Source organism: Eretmochelys imbricata, chromosome 1, assembly GCF_965152235.1.
Source record: "Eretmochelys imbricata isolate rEreImb1 chromosome 1, rEreImb1.hap1, whole genome shotgun sequence".
NCBI classification, from domain to species: Eukaryota; Metazoa; Chordata; order Testudines; family Cheloniidae; genus Eretmochelys; species Eretmochelys imbricata.
Genome location: NC_135572.1, coordinates 167,938,617 through 167,955,308, shown reverse-complemented (window position 1 = coordinate 167,955,308; position 16,692 = coordinate 167,938,617). Strand labels below are relative to the sequence as shown.

The following is a 16,692-nucleotide window of genomic DNA, read 5'->3' as shown; positions in this document are numbered from 1 at the left end:
TACTTGCAAAATGATTAAGGTCCAGGTTACCACAACCTTAAATTAATAGCTTTTAAAAATAACCAGCCCAAAGGATCACTAAATATGGCCGCTGGCTGAACTGCTTGGTGTAAATGCTGCTTTAGAACTACACCCACTACAGAAAATTCATTCTCTTTGCCATGCATCATTGAGATGCTGCACAACATCAAGCTCAAACTCAGTTGTGTGCAAGGTCTTCTGACATTTTGCATCTGTCACAGGACAGTTGAATTATTATATAATATTAAAGCAGACCAAAGGGATGTTAAGCTGTATCTTGTGTGGAAATGTGAAATATATCTTTCGTTACAAATGCTAAATGACTTTGTCTCCCTTCTCCCCAGAAAGCCTTGCAGATATAACTAGGCATCTGCAAATTTATATAACTATAAATAGCACTGTTATTGACCTGAGAGAGTCACAAAGCTGAGCCACATTAAAAAAAACAATAGCCTCTACATTTTGCATAGTCAATTACTGTGCTTGCACGTACCGCTGGAATTTGAGCATTCAGGGCCGGATCTTAAGGCCACGGAAGTTAGTTGAAGCCTTTCTATTGACTTCAGTGGGTTTTGGATTAGGCCCTTAAACTGGCTATTTGGGCTCTCTCCATATTGCTTGTGTAAAATTATGGATGCAAATTCAGAGACTAGGTTGAGGCCTCATTAGAAATGTGGAGCTTGAAATCCAGTTTTCCTGTAGACAGTGCACAGTTTTCTCTGTGTAATAGAAATATTGGAAAAGGTCCTCCCTGAAGATAATGGAATGGTGCTGATTAGCAACAACTGAAGATCTAGCCATTGCGTATGACTATATGCTTAAAATGAAGAGAACATTCGTGGTCTAGTAGTTAGAGCAGAGACTAAAAGTTACGACGCCTTGGGATGAATTCCTGGCCCTATTGAAATAAATGGTACAACTTGTACTGACTTCAATGGAGCCAAGATTTCAGCCCTGGATTCTAGTCCTAGTTTCCCCAGTGTTGTGGGGGTTTTTATTTTTGTTTTTATGGCATTTGGCAAGTTACTTAAATGTGACCTACAAAGAAAAAAGAATTGCCTTGTGCCCTCTTTTTACTTCTTTATGATGCACAGATATGCCCGAAAAGTTCTCATTTTCAAGGCTCAATTTTTTTCCTGTTTGTTTATTACATTTGAAATTTAGGTCTTGGCAACCTGTAAGACTGTGTGGTGATAGGAAGACTAATTAAATTATGACATCAAAGGTCCAGGGACTGAAATCCAAGCTATTCAGAGGGGATGGTATTTTTTGGCGAGACGGTTTGAAGTGGTTTTGCTTGGTTTGGTTTGTTAACTCCCCATTTTTCTTTAATGCCTAATGGAGAGTTTGAAGAAAGGACATCTTTACTAAAGATTCTACTTTCCTCCCATCAGAGATCACCATACAGAGGCTCTGAGACCCTAACCAAATCAAGGGGGAAATAATAATTCCTAAGATTTCTAAAGTAAAAGAAAGCAAGCAAATAAAATCCACTTTTTAAAAAGTATCTTTCCACATTCCTAGGCATGTGCCAATTTTTTAAAATCCTCTGTAGGTCACCTTTACCTTCTCTTTGCCTCCTTTTCTGCATCCTGGATAGGGACAAAAATACCTACCTCACAGGTGTATTAGGAGGCTTTCTTAATTGTACGTAAAATGCTTTGAGTTCTTTGTGTGAAAAGTGTTCTAACAGCAAAGTATTGCTGCATTGCCAGACTATATTAAATAAAGGGTTTAAGTAGAGCTAGTTAAAAAACAGGAAAATATTTTTCCATTTCAGATTTGTCTTTGTTTTATTAGCACTTCCTGCCTATACAAAATGGAAGGATGAGCATTTACTCTGGCTTTGTTCAGGACCCTATTGTGCAAGGTGCAGTACAAATACAGAGGTAGACATGCTTGCTGCTCTGAAAAACTTGGAATGCTAAACTGGAAAACAGAATAAAATTCCAAGTTATGAGAATTAATGCACATTTAGGGAAGATATAAATTATGTTATCTGATTGGCAGTGATAGTTAGGAAGTTGATGAGAGCTGCTTTTCTCACTCTTAGCTTTTTGCTTACCTAACTTTTGCTTTTTGACTAGTACCATAGAGCTACTATTTGTCATCACAACACATTATTGAACAGATATTAGAATAAGCTCTTTATCAATTATATTACTACTCTCTTCAAATAGCATTTAGTGACAGTGCTGAGTAGTTCAGCAAGCCCAGTGAAAACAGTTGGAGTGGCTTCCATTGGATGTTAGGAAATCTGACCCTCTATATTTCTCAGACAAGACCAAAGTCTGGAATTTGATAATGCTTGCAATTTTATTTTGCTGTTTTTGGTTGATTGTAAGACAGTTAGATGTAAAGCTATATAGAGTGTATTGTATTACGTATGTGATGGGCCCCAGTTTTTTTTTTTTAACGACGCCATGTTTTAGAAATGCTTCTCAGATATACTGTTGAATCACGTGTCTTTCGCATTTCTCATAAGGTTTTTATCAACTTCACAAAATGTGTACAGTTCAGGTATCTGAAAGATTTAGGCAAACCTTGGTTTACTGTACTACACACATGGACAGGAAATACTATAGCTCACTTCTCCAAGACAAAACTTGCTAACACAGTATATAGCCAATTCCATTGTAAGCCATCTTGAGCAGTAATGAATAAGAGAAAGTTTGATCTTCCTTTGGTTTATTAGCCTGAAGTCAAAGTCCCTGATTTTTTAGAATTGTAAAGAGATCCCTCACAGTTAACTGATGATATTGCTTTTGGTTAGAGTTGAAATTGTAATAGAAAAGCTGCTTAAAGTCTCTCATCAACTGAGTGATTCATACAATTAATCTTTTTACTAAAGTTGACATCTTCGGGGTTAAATAGCACAGTGGGTTAATACATTACCTTTCCTCTAGATAGGATCAAATCCAGCACAAGGAATAAGAGAAAAACCGTTTGATGGTGCACTTTTATCTGCCCCACCCAAAACCCACCACATGTGGCAGCATCTTTACTTGGGAGAGGTCCAGGACTGAGAGGGTGTGAAGAATATCACTAATTAGGATTGAAGTGGGAAGGGAGAGTAATGTGGTGAAGCTTGTCTATATACACTAGCTCTGACCCCAATTATAAGACTCTTATTTTCATGAGCACCATGTTCACCTAGTTTTGAAAAAAAAATGGAGAGCTAGTGAAAGAAAAGGAGGGGGATGGATTTCTCATGAAAGCTGAAGTTCTTTGAACTGTTCAAGAACACTCATTTTCAGAGCAGTTTGGGCTAGATGGTGTGCAAGAGTAGTGAAGAAAAGTTTTGAGTGTGCCATTTCAGTGTGAAATTTGACAAAATGATCCCTAATTACTTGAGGGTGACAATTCAGGTGTCCTTGGTTCAAAGTCTGTGTGGTGAAATGCCTTTGAAGATATTCTTGGATACGTCTTGAATGTTTAAATCAGACAGCTTAAATTTAGTTTCAAATAAAATACAAAGGGGAAGTGGATTCAGATTTGAGGGAGAAGCTTAATTTTGTAAGTTATTCTTCCCTCTAGGAACTAGGGTATTGTACGTTTTTCAATGACCATTACCAAAGTAACAAAGTGCAGCACAAAATATAAAAACGATCATTATTTATTTTATGGTACAGTACTATTGGTTAGTATTAACTGGTTTGAGACTGGGATTCCATTGTGTCTTATACACTGTATAAGTAGTACACTGTACCTGCTCCAAAGAGCTTATGATTCAAATAGAAATAAAGTACTCTTTATCCACATGTTACAGATGGGACTCAGACAGATTAAGTGACTTGCCCAAGGTCATACTGGAAGTCTGTGGCACAGTCAGAAGTTGAACCCAGACCTCATGAGTTCCAGTCCAGTGCCTTATCTGCAAGCCCATCCTTTCTCTCTGACCTATTGATTTATTAAAAATGCCTTATTCATCTGCTGAATAACAATAACTTTCAAACAAAGTTTAAACTGATTTTAAATGGTGCAAAGGTATTGTGCTGACCACCTTCAAAGGGATGAATTTCACCCCAGGTGAACAGACTCTGACAGTGGCAAATCAATCGTGTGTAGTTGGGAGTGTAATCTAGGTGAGGGATTTGCAGCAAGAACCCTCTGCCCCAAAATCTGAGGACTGGTAGCAAATGCTCCTCAGCTAGATTCAACCAAAATTTAAGAAGGCACTTGATCAAGAGCTTAAGTCCTGTTGACTTTTAAAGTTAAGCATTTATTTTAGAGCTTTCCTAAAATTGTTGCATCTGAAGAAGTGGGTTTTTTACCCACGAAAGCTTATGCCCAAATAAATCTGTTAGTCCTTAAGGTGCCACCAGACTCCTCGTTGTTTTTGTGGATACAGACTAACATGGCTACCCCTCTGATTCCTGACTAGGGATATGCTTAAGTACTTTCCCGACTAGAGATTAATTTAAGCCTGTGCTTACATTTAAGTGTACGCTTATGTATCCTTGACTTAAGTGCTTTCCTAAATGCGGTTGATTTAAACATGTGTTTAAGAGCACTTCCTTAATGGGGATGTCTTCCTGCATTGGGGTATGTAGGCTATTTTGCCAGTCCCATAAGGAAAAAATACCACACCTGAGCGTTTCTTGTCCCTTACCCTTGGCCCTGGGCACAATTTGTTGGTTGAACAAAAAACTCATAAGAGAATCTATAGTTTTGGCACAAATATTTTTAGTAAATTTCATGTCAAAGGTCAGGGAAAAAATGATAAATCACCAAATGCAGTTTTCACTACATCAGCATAAACAAGAGTATAATGGTGGTGCTGAGAGGTGAGGCCCAGGGCAGAGAGAGGAGAGTGGGCTGGAGGGTGAGCACACACCACACTCACCTCTCCAGTGGCAGCTCCTGTCCTGCATGGCTGGACCTGGCTACCCCCTCTTGGTGTTTTGATCTGACACACAGGATTGCAGCACCGCCCAGGTTTGGCTCAGACACCCATTCATAGATCGAAACCGAGGGGCAGACAGGCCAAATCTGAGTGGTGCTGCAATCATATGTGCCAGCTTACAATGCCACATGGTCTGGGGCCTAACCAAATGTCTTTTTATACCCATTTCCAAGATTTCACAGACTTCATTCAAATCCATGACAATGCTGTGGTCCTTTTCATAAGTAACACTAAAACAAAGCACTTCTTCTGGCCTGCATGGGCTGAAGTCCCAGGGGCTTTCCCCTTGCCTTTTGGTCTCTGGAAGGAGAACACACCCTTCCCTTAAAGCCCCCGGTGGGCCAGTAGGTAGCGCCTAGGTTTTACCCTGTCACTGAATCAATGTATTTTAAAATATTTAATCATTTGTACAGTGCCTAGCACAATGCAGCCTGATCTTGGCTGGGTACAGTAAGCATTAGTGTAATACTAATAATGAATAAGAATTTTAGATTTTTAATTTAGTGTGGTGCTGAGAAACAAAATACTAAACTCCTTGAAATATATTACAAAACTGTGTTATAGTATTAGGTGGGGTTTTTTTTAGATAAACATGTCATTAAAGTGATGTGTATATAAAACAATATGGTTAATAGACATTATTTGCCTTGATCTTGTCTGGCTTTGTTGCACTCCTAGTAAAAGGCTCTGTATTGTGAAATCTTATCAATTGCTCCTCTTCACTGCTTAGGAAAGACAAATGTTGCAATTGGTCCAAGTCATGCAGTGATTAGTGGAGCTTGCCATTCATCTACTAGTTAGGCTGTAAGCTCTAGGGGGATAATACACTACCCTATTTTATGTTATAAAACTGCATTCTTATACCCATCTTCCAGAACAGCCTCATTAGCTTTCTGGCTAGCAGAAAGTTCAGGTGACCAGACCTAAGTCCTCTAATTAGACAACGGGAGACATGGCTAATATGTTTTCCACCATGTCCACATATGGTTGTAATGCCTTTAAAGTACTAGACTAGTTTCTCTTTTAGTCCATGACTGCAGACCTTCCAGGTCCAGTGGACGCACTTGAAGACGCTGACCTCTGTAGTATGAAAGATCATGTCTAAGGAAAACATTTTTTTGTTCTCTTAGAAAATGTTACGTGCTCATCAGCTAAATGGTCTGGAAGTTCCACTCACTGTAAGTGAAAGTTATATGCACATCACCCCCTATGGAGAGCTTTTGTATTTTTAGCCTCTTTCTAACTCCTTTTATCATTTCCATAATGAAAAATCGCCTCTTCCTTCTCTATCCAATACATGTGACTACACTGTGTGTCTGTTAATATTTTCAGTTTTCAGATTTAGTTTGTGTTCTACTAGTTGCCATCAAGGGAAGAATCTCCTGGAAATAGTTTTTTGTGATTTGAATCCATTAAACCAGACTGCTAGATATCCTGCCCTTCCCTCCTTGGCTTAGTCAGTCCAGCAGAAGTAGGCAAGAAACTTGATCTGGAAGTGTTCACTTCTTCAGATCACCAGTTCTGACCTTTTGTTCCTCTTAGGGCAGCTTCCAAAGCAACAGCCAGCTTGGAGATGTGTTCACATCACTTTTCCCAAAAGAAGAACAGAGTGATTGTGTGAATGACAAACAGTGCAGAGGTCTGGCTCAGATCAGCACTCGAATGTTAATTGCTTATCTTAACTTTGTTGACACCCCGGGGCTGCAAAACTTGGCTAGAAATTTGGCAAGGTTGATTTCTCTCAAGATTTTCATTACTTCCTTCTTCTGAACCCAGCAGAGCCAGGACATCCATATGTACAAAAGACATTTTGTGTACAAAAGACATTGGGGGGCGGTGATAGCTCAGTGGGTTTGAGCATTGGCCTGCTAAATCCAGGGTTGTGAGTTCAATTCTTGAGGGGGCCATTTGGGATCTGGGGCAAAAATTGGGGATTGGGGTCCTGCTTTAAGCAGGGGGTTGGACTAGATGACCTCCTGAGGTCCCTTCCAACCCTGATATTCTATGATTTGTGGGCAGGGAAGTTCTTTGACTCTCAGAAAAACTTGATACAAGTTTAGGGTGAAGGTTGGGTTGGTTTTGGAGGAAAAGTCACTTATTTTGAGGAGGGCCTTGTATCTGTGAAATCCAGTGAAAAAGTGACTGGTAATTCCCACTCCTGTGCACACAGGTTTCCCCAACTTAATCAATCCATTGGGTGGGGGGCTTAGTCCCTCTTGGAAGTAAGTTGTTTTGTTGCTGAAGTTTTTCTGTTCTATTAATCATTTCTTCCCTGAGATGAGAATTCTTTGTACTCCTTCACCATTTGATACGAGCTACAGACATTCAGTTGCTTTCTATTAGCAACAAGAAAAACGGAGGGGGAGACATTTGAAAAAGCAGCTTGATGGCATTGGTGCTGCTCCAAGCAATTTATACTGAGGTGAGTCTCTGATCTTGACCATTTTTTCCCTGAGGAAGAGCTCTGGGTAAGCTCAAAAGCTTGTCTCTTTCACCCACAGAAGTTGGTCCAGTAAAAGATATTACCTCATCTCTCTCATATCCTGGGACCAACACAGTTACAACAACACTGCATACATTTTTTTCATGGCAGAACTGGAGATCCCTTTGGATCCTCCTCAGCCTCAGAGGCTTGTATTATCTGGATTTGGTGAGGGTTTGAGAGAGGTTATTTTTGGACAGTTACCAGGAAAGCTGGTTGAAAAATGCAGAGCATTTTTTGTGAAAGCTTTTACATTTTCCTTGAAAAAAATCTTCATCAATTTCAAATTTTTGAAAAAGATTGGCTGTGCTGTAAGCTGGCCACACAAGTGCAAAAAAACACTAACATTTTGAAAAACGTTGCCAAATATTTTCAGCCATCTCTAGCCACCACCTTTGGGAGTGGGGGAGTGAGTTTGGTATTGTTAGAATGTAGGCTAGATGGTCAGCCTCCATTCCAGTTTTGTAGAAGAAAAAAGCTTGTACCAATGGCAAATTTCCCAGTATCTACTCAGACTGTGATTTGCAGGCATTGTCAAGCTGCTTCTCTAGGCTGGGATTTTCAGTGGGACTTAACCAGTCATCCACTGAATTTCTGGATCCCCTTACCACAGATTCTCTCTGGCCCTTCGTCACCTTTCCCAGATTCCTCCAAGACCTCTTCCCCCTGGTAGCTTTACCGTTTCCCCTAATGTGGGCGGGAAGGGGGATGAGCCACCCGTGGTTGTGGGGAGCAGAGACGAGAATCTCTTTCCTCCCCTGCCTGTCAGGAGGCCAGGCCCTGGAACGTCCGCTCTCCCCTTCCTGCCTGTCAATGCAGCGGCTGGGAGGGAAATGGTATCTTTCTTGCAGCTCTGCTGCTGCCTGATTGCGTACCCCCAACAACAGCTGATCAGCAGCTGCGGGACAGGACCCAAAGGCAATAAGCAGTAGAGCTAGATTCCTGGACTTTTATACTGAGGTGAGTCACCTCACCAGTGGCTTCTTCCTGTTACTCCTTCACAGGGGGCTGGAAGTTAGGGGGAGGCACTGTTGTCCCCCTCTACCCTAGAGTTGGAGGGAAATGTTCTTTTTCTTCCTTCTTAGGCCAAGGATAGGCTGCTATTTATGGAGCAAGACTAATAATTTGCTTCTCTTCCTTGTATTAAGGGGAACTTATATTCCTCTCTATCTAACACAAACAGTTTATTATTTTTGTAAAGGAGAGACGAGGTAGGAAAACAGAAGACAAGTACACTCAGAGCCAGCATTTCTAGAATGTGAAAAACATCCATTTTATCCAACTGAGCAGCAAGCTGTGAATCACAATCATGCTTCTGAAGGGCAAATGCAAGCAAAAGATAAAGATCATTGCATTGTATAATCTCATCATGTTGGTACTGAGTCTAATTGCTGTCCTCCTGGGATTTTCAGGCTTGCATATGTCCATGGAGAGGTGGATACATTATTATTTATACTGTGGTAGCATCTGGAAGCCCAACTCAGGATCCCCATTTTGCTAGGGACTCTACAAACACAGGCAAAAAGACAGTCCCTGCTCCAAAGAGTTTACAATTCATCAATTCCCAAGCCAGAAGGGACCAGAATGATCTAGTCTAACTTCCTTTATAACACAGGCTAGAGATCGTCTCCCAAAATAATTCCTAGAGCACATCTTTTAGAAAAACATCCAATCTTGATTTTAAAATTGCCAGTCATGGAGAAGCCATCACAGCCCTTGGTAAGTGGTTCCAATGACTAATTACCCTCACTGTCAAAAATTTATATTTCCAGTCTGAATTTGTCTAGTTTCAACTTCCCACCACTGGATTGTGTTAGAACTTGTTCACTAGATTGAAGAGCTCATTATTAAATATTATGTTTCCCATATAGATACTTACAGACTGTAATGAAGTCACCCCTTAATCTTCTCTTTGTTAAGCTAAATAGACAGCTCCTTGTGTCTATCACTGTCACTATAAAGCATGTTTTCTAATCCTTTCATCATTCTTGTGGCTCTTCTCTGAGCCCGCTCCAGTTTATCTTGAATTGTGGGCACCAGAACTGGACACAATATTTTAGCAGCAGTTGCACAAATGCCAAATAGAGAGGTAAAATAACATCTCTACTCCTACTTGAGATTTCCCTTTTTAGGCATCCCAGGATACATTAATGCTTTTGGCCACAGCACCAAGCTGATTATCCACCACAACCCCCAAGTCTTTTTTAGAGTCACTACTTCCCAGGCTAGAGTCCCCCAATCTGTAAGTAATGGCCTACGTATTGTTTGCTTGCGCCCTTCATCAAGGCATCCAGATCTCTCTGAATCAGTGACCCGTTCTCTTCATTATTTACCACTCCTCCAATTTTTATGTCACCTGCAAACTTGATCAGTGATTTTATGTTTTCTTCTTGATAAAAATGTTAAATAGCGTAGGGCCAAGAACCAATCCCTGAGGGATCCCACTGGAAACATACCCACTTGACAATGATTCCCCATTTACAATTTCATTTTGGGATCTATCAGTTAGCCAGTTTTTAATCTATTTAATGTGTGCCATATTAATTTTATATCATTCTAGTTTTGTTATCAAAATGTTGTGTGGTACCAAGTCAAACACTTTATGAAAGTCTATTACATCAATATGATTACTTTTATCGACCAAACTTGTAATCTCATTAAAAAAATCAAGTTAGTTTGACGGGATCTATTTTCCACAAACCCATGATTTGCATTAATTACATTACCCTCCTTTAATTCTATACAATGTAAGTACATTAGGAATTTAGTGAAATTCCGCCTTATTCATATATCTACAGTAGGATGAGTCGGAATCTACCAGTCTTCTTTGGATCCAGAAAGAAACTAGAATAAATTCTTCTAGGTTTTCCTGAAGTGAAACTAGTATGATGGGACTTAATACTACCAGACCTTTTTCTTTGTCGGTGGGTTAGAAAGATACCTGCAAAAAGAAGTCCAGGGACTTCTTTGGAGTCTGAGGAAAAAACCCTTTATTACTGTTACAGCCCACTTGTCTTAAATAAATCAGCCCAAAAATCAAAGAAATCCCTCTTCTAATCTCAGAGATAAGAAGGCTCTTGTGCTTGCAGGCATTCATTGTGTTTGGTCTAGACTTTTCTCAAAGGGAGTCCTGGGGCATATTTTGGGGGAAGAATTATTACAGATCTATTGAGCCTGAAGCTTGAAATAAATGCAATTATACTATAATAAATAATAATAATAATAATATAATATAATATCAAAGTTGGTAGTCTCTGGAGTGACCCAGTGTAGCTGTATTGTTGATTTCTAGGGTCCTGAGTCTAAATAAGGAGATTGTTCAGTTCAGAAGAATCCTCAACAGATTTTTCTAATGATTTTTGAAATAATTTAGTGCCATCAGACTAGATTATTCCTTGATCTAGAGTTTGTATTTAAAGCTCTTAAACACAGATTTCTTCTAGCTAATAGTCCTTGAGGAAAATCTTGTTATAGAATGGGGTAAATGAAAGTTCAGGGTGTAAATGCTTCAAATTTCTTTTAATCTTTATTTGGAGGTTTCTGATTTGTAGAAGAGTGATTTCCTAAAGCCTCTCAAAAAGATGCAACACAAACAACAGCTAGGACTGTCACAGCCTCCCATGTCATGTAGGATATTAGCCACTCCTTCTTTGTTATCATCTAGAGATTGATCTCTGGACCTTCAGAGCTAAAACTTGAAACTTGCCTTCCTTCCTCCCACTACCTTGCACTGGAAAACAGTAGCGGGCTTGTGAGAGACATTGTCTTCTGTGGGAGGAGATTTCCTGGCATTGAACCAAGAAGCAACTTTGTGCTGAAAAGCAGGCTGTTGGTGATATGGACAGGCTGGGGCATGAAGGTCTCCTGCTTGGATAAGGATGGGCATGGAGGGGTCTGTCTTCTGTAGCTGGGAGTGGGAGGAATTGGAAAGTAGGGTTGTGTTGGTCAAACAGGTAGAGACAGAGAAAGAGGGGAACCAAATTAACTCAACCTTCTTTGCAGGGTCAGATTAACTCTCCTGTGGGCCCAGGGCTATTAGATTTTGTGGCACGTCTCTGCAGCCCCTGGGGGAAGAGGGGCAGCAGATCTGTGTGCGCTGCCCAAGCCTGCAAGCGCCACCCCATCTCTCCCATTGGCCGGGAACCATGGGAGAGGTGCTAGCAGCCGTCCGCTTCCAGGAGTGACATGGGGCTATGGCAGGCAGGCAGCCTGGAGATCGCTGCCTGTTATTTATTTTTGCGGGGCCCCCTATGCCAGGGCCCCCCTTGAGCCAGGGCCCTGGGCTGCAGCCCCTAAAGCCCCAGCCTTTATCTGGCCCTGCTTCTTTGGAATGTCTCCTCCTCCTCCTCTTTCTCTCCTTTTCTAATGTGCACACCACCATATCTAGGAGCTAGATACAAAAGTAACGGCCACATTATATATGCTAGAAAATTACTGAATTTCTCTCTTCAATTTAAGCAACCTTTTCCATAGAAATCGTGGTGACTGTTTCCATCAGAAACGTTGCTAGCCATTATAATACTCGTCTTAGGGTGCCTACTTTGTGCCTCTGAAAATCTCCCCTTTTGGATCTGAAGGAATTATTTATTTTTATTTTTAGATCAATGAAAATATTTTGCAGCACCTGCCCCATCCATAGGAATAAAGAGGTTTTTCTCTTACTGTTACTAGTTTTCAGCAAGAGTGGAGCACACTGTGTTGGGGGGTGGGGTAGAAAAATCTATTGTATTTATCTATTTAGATTTTATTAGCTTAAGAGGATACTTTACTGATTTGCTGTTTCTTAACAAGTGGAGTCTGTTTCTGAAGTTTTTTTGTTCAAGTATAGCTACTTTCAAATCTGTTATAGAATGTCCAGGAAGATTGAAGTGTTCTCCTGGTATGTATGTTACCATTCCTAATGTCCGATTTGTGTCCATTTATTCGTTTATGTAGGGAGTGTCCAGTTTGGCCAATGTACATGGCAGAGGGGCATTGCTGGCACATGATGGCATATATAACATTAGTAGACGTGTAGGTGAATGAGCCCATGATGGTGTGGCTGATGTTGTTGGGTCCTCTGATGGTGTCGCTAGAAGAGATATGGGGTAGATATAGCTATACTTGAACTAGAAGTAGCCATACTTGAACAAAAAAACTTCAGAAACAGGCTTCAAAGAGAAAGTGCAGAACTAAAATTCATTTGCAAATTTAACACCATTAATTTGGGCTTGAATAGGCACTGGGAGTGGCTGGCTCATTACAAAAGCAGCTGTGCCTCTCCTGGAATTGACCACCTCCTCATCAATTATTGGGAGTGGACTACATCCACCCTGATTGAATTGGCCCTGTCAGCACTGGTTCTCCACTTGTGAGGTAACTCCCTTCTCTTCATGGATCAGTATGTAATGCCTGCATCGGTAATTTTCACTCCATGCATCTGAAGAAGTGTTTTTTTACCCGCGAAAGCTTATTCCCAAATAAATCTGTTAGTCTTTAAGGTGCCACCGGACTCCTTATCATATTAACACAGTAATTCATACTCACTCACGGCTTTTGGCTTTTTAGACAGGCATATATTCAGATTAACATAAATAAGGGGCCAAATTCTGTCCTCAGATATGCTGCTCATGAGGAAACCCATTCATGCACATCTGAGGAGAAGATGTGGCTCGAACTCTGATTTCCAACAGAATATTGATAGACTGAAAAATTTTTAATTTGCCCAGCTGCTGAGAGAAGCAGAAGTCCAGGTGCTCTACAGGTCAGAGGATTTCCACCTTTATTCTCTCCACTGATATGTCAGAACAAATTAAATTAATGAAAATCTTTACTGTGTCTAAAAGCAAAATTCAAATAAAGACATGGTGTTACCAAGGTGTATGCTAAATTTTGCCAACCATAGAACTTGTTGTTTTCCACCTTTGTCTGTACATCCTCTACTTCAATTGCAGGACAGGTATCTTGTCTTCATACCTGTCTATAAAATTGTTCAGACTGTTGGTACTATACAAATAATCAACAATTAAAACTAAACCGCACTTAGGAAAATAAAATGGACACAACTGTTATGCAGCTACTTGACTTTTTTTTACTGTGATTTGGCTTGCTCCCTAATTTGAACAATTCCCCTATCCTGGCTGTGCCTCCTAGTTCTTCGCATGAATTAGTGAGGTCCTAGTGTATTTACAATTTAATTTTAAACACCTGTTGTGTCTTCCTTTGTGAAATTGATTACTGCCTTAGTTCTTATCAATTCATTTTCATAATGTACTTTTTGGCTAGCCCAGAAAACATGAAGATAAGAGTCTTGAAGTGCATAAATCAGTGTTTTACTGACCCATGAAAGAAATTATCCATGAAACTATCAGTAATTAACTCACATATCTCATTTCCTTCAAGTTGCCAGCTCTCCATGATAAATGTGACCATAGAATTGCTTAACATATTAAACCCTGAACTGGATCTGCTGAGAGACTTCCACTGCTTTTGGTCAAAGTTTAAAGATGTTTTCAAAGCTTATGATCCAGGCTATTTATACTATGTGCTAAAAGTCCTCCAATGTGTGCAGCAGAGCATCATTGAATTATGAAACAGAATTAATTGATTACAAAGTCACTTTTCAGTTCCATTGTAAAAATGTACCGCAAAGTCAGACTATAACTACTACCTTATTTGAATTTAAGGTATAATGTCCTCTGCATGCAAACTTCCACCCAATGAGAGTGCGGGACAACAAGCCCAGAAACACTTCAGAGACAAATGAATTAGAAGGTCTATGGAGTCTAAGGAACTGATTTACACTTAAAACTTACTTTGGCACAGCTATGCTGCCAATCCCGCCCCCAGCAACCCCCAGAGTAGACACAGCTGACAGAAGAGTGTTTTTATTGGCATAGCTAATGTCATTTGGAGAAGTGGTGGTGTTACACTGGCAGAACAACTCCTGTTGGCATATGCTGCATCTACATTAGGGGGCTCTGTTGAGGTAGGCTCAGTAGTGTAGATATAGCCTAAGATGAGGTTTGTGAGGATGGGAAGAGTGATGGTTGAAGCAACTCTTAGGCCTGACTTAGACGCTTAGGGCTTGTCTACATGGTGGGGTGATGCACTCTTTGGGTATGTGATTTTTAAACTATGCAGATGTGTTATGCATTAATTGGTCCATGTATCCTGCTGGTGCACTTTAGCATAGTGCTATTTGAAACAGTACTATATTAAAGCATACTAGGGATCCGTTAGTGTGCACCAGCAGGGTCTACACAGACCAATTAATGTGCAACACATTCGTACAGTTTAGAAATCACACCCCAGAAAAATGCATTACCTTACTGTGTAGACAAGCCCTAGATTGAGATCAACAGTGTCTTAACAGAAGCTCCTGCTTTCTTCAAGTGAATATGTGGGAGAGGGAGATCACATTTGCTACAGACGTTTTTCTTGGAGCTAGTTTTCTGTCATGAATAGCTGCAGGAAGAGTAGAGCATGGGCAGGGAGCTGCTGTAGGGTTTCAAAGCTCTGCAGGGCTGCCTGCTCCACCTGTAAGACTCCCCTGATCTCACAAGTACTATGGCCCTTACTGCCACAGGCTGCCCCCTACAACAGCCTCACAGTCTCACCTTCTGCTCTCCTCTCTTACAGTCCCCGCAGGAGTGGACCTGCCATGCAGCAGTTTTAAACCCCACTGGAGTGAGGCACTTTGCTCAATGGAACTTCCAAATGCTGCAGGGCATCCACAGCCTCCTGCAAGCTCTTCGGGTCACTAAACGTAGTGTGGGCTTCTTTCTGCTACTGTACACCCCTTCTGCTACAGCTCCCCTCCTGGGGAGTCCTATGCAGTTCAAGAGGTGCTGCATGCCTCCTCTCCTCTTGCACTGTGAGTAAAGCTCATGGCAGTATCCTTACCCCTTCCCCATCAAATTTTTTAAATACGGTCCCTGGGCAGGGGTTGATCTGGTCCTTACTTTATCCTTTTTAAAGGCAGAAGTTTGGAGGGAGGTACAGGAAATCTACAGAACTTCCCTTGTGGGGAAAACAGGAAAAAATAGGCAAGAAAAAGAGGGCAGGAAGGTAAAATGGTTGTCAGTACAGCAAAAGAGCAGAAGAACCAATGCTTTGGGAACCTGTGCAGCTGCATAATCGAATGATAGGTAGGGACCTACCTATGACAATCCTTGAAGGAAAGAGCCCTCAAAGATTCTGAGAAGCTTTCTGTATCTTGTCTATGTACCTTCATGTTCTGGCTGCAACTTGCTTCCAGAGAGATTCTTGATTTCAGTAACATGCCACATCATGCCAGCTACTGTATATTGTATCCCTCAGCCAGCCAGTTCTGTTCCACTTACACAAGTGCAACATGGGTATAGCTTTGATAGGAATTACAGCTCTCTGAATGAAGGCAGAATTAGGCTCCAAATGTGGGATGCGGGGAAAAGGAACGAACAACCACTTCTGACTGCTGCCTCCACGCAACCTTTCCTTTGCAGGAAGAAGAGTTCTGATTTTTACTAATGAGATTCTGTCAATGTTCCTTCACCACTCTGAACTCTAGGGTACAGATGTAGGGACTTGCATGAAAGACCCCCTAAGCTTATTCTTACCAGCTTAGGATAAAAACTTCCTCAAGGTACAAACTTTGCCTCGTCCTTGAACCCTATGCTGCCACCACCAAGCGTGTTAAACAAAGAACAGGGAAAGAGCCCACTTGGAGACGTCTTCCCCCCAAACTATCTCCCCATGCTCTATGCCCCCTTTCCTGGGGAAGGCTTGATAAAAATCCTCACCAATTTGCATAGGTGAACACAGACCCAAACCCTTGGATCTTAAGAACAATGAAAAAAGGAATCAGGATCTTAAAAGAAGAATTTTAATTAAAGAAAAAGTAAAAGAATCACCTCTGTAAAATCAGGATGGTAAATACCTTACAGGGTAATCAGATTCAAAACATAGAGAATCCCTCTAGGCAAAACCTTAAGTTACAAAAAGACACAAAAATAGAAATATACATTCCATTCAGCACAGCTTATTTACCAGCCATTTAAACAAAAAGAAATCTAACGCATTTCTAGCTAGATTACTTACTAATTTAACAGAAGTTCTGAAGAGCATTCCTGACCTGGTCCCAGCAAAAGCATCACACAGACAGACAGACCCTTTGTTCCCCCCACCTCCAGCTTTGAAAGTATCTTGTCTCCTCATTGGTCATTTTGGTCAGGTGCCAGCGAGGTTATCTTAGCTTCTTAACCCTTTACACCCTTTTTACAGGTGAAAGGGTTTTGCCTCTGGCCAGGAGGGATTTTATAGC

The 16,692-nt window shown here is 40.8% G+C and overlaps 1 protein-coding gene across 1 annotated transcript in view; it reads right to left on the bottom strand.

Annotated features, from left to right (window-relative positions):
- The window catches only part of GRIK1 (glutamate ionotropic receptor kainate type subunit 1), a 233,388-nt gene that overhangs the window by 58,825 nt on the left and 157,871 nt on the right, over window positions 1–16,692 (bottom strand). The window lies entirely within an intron of this gene.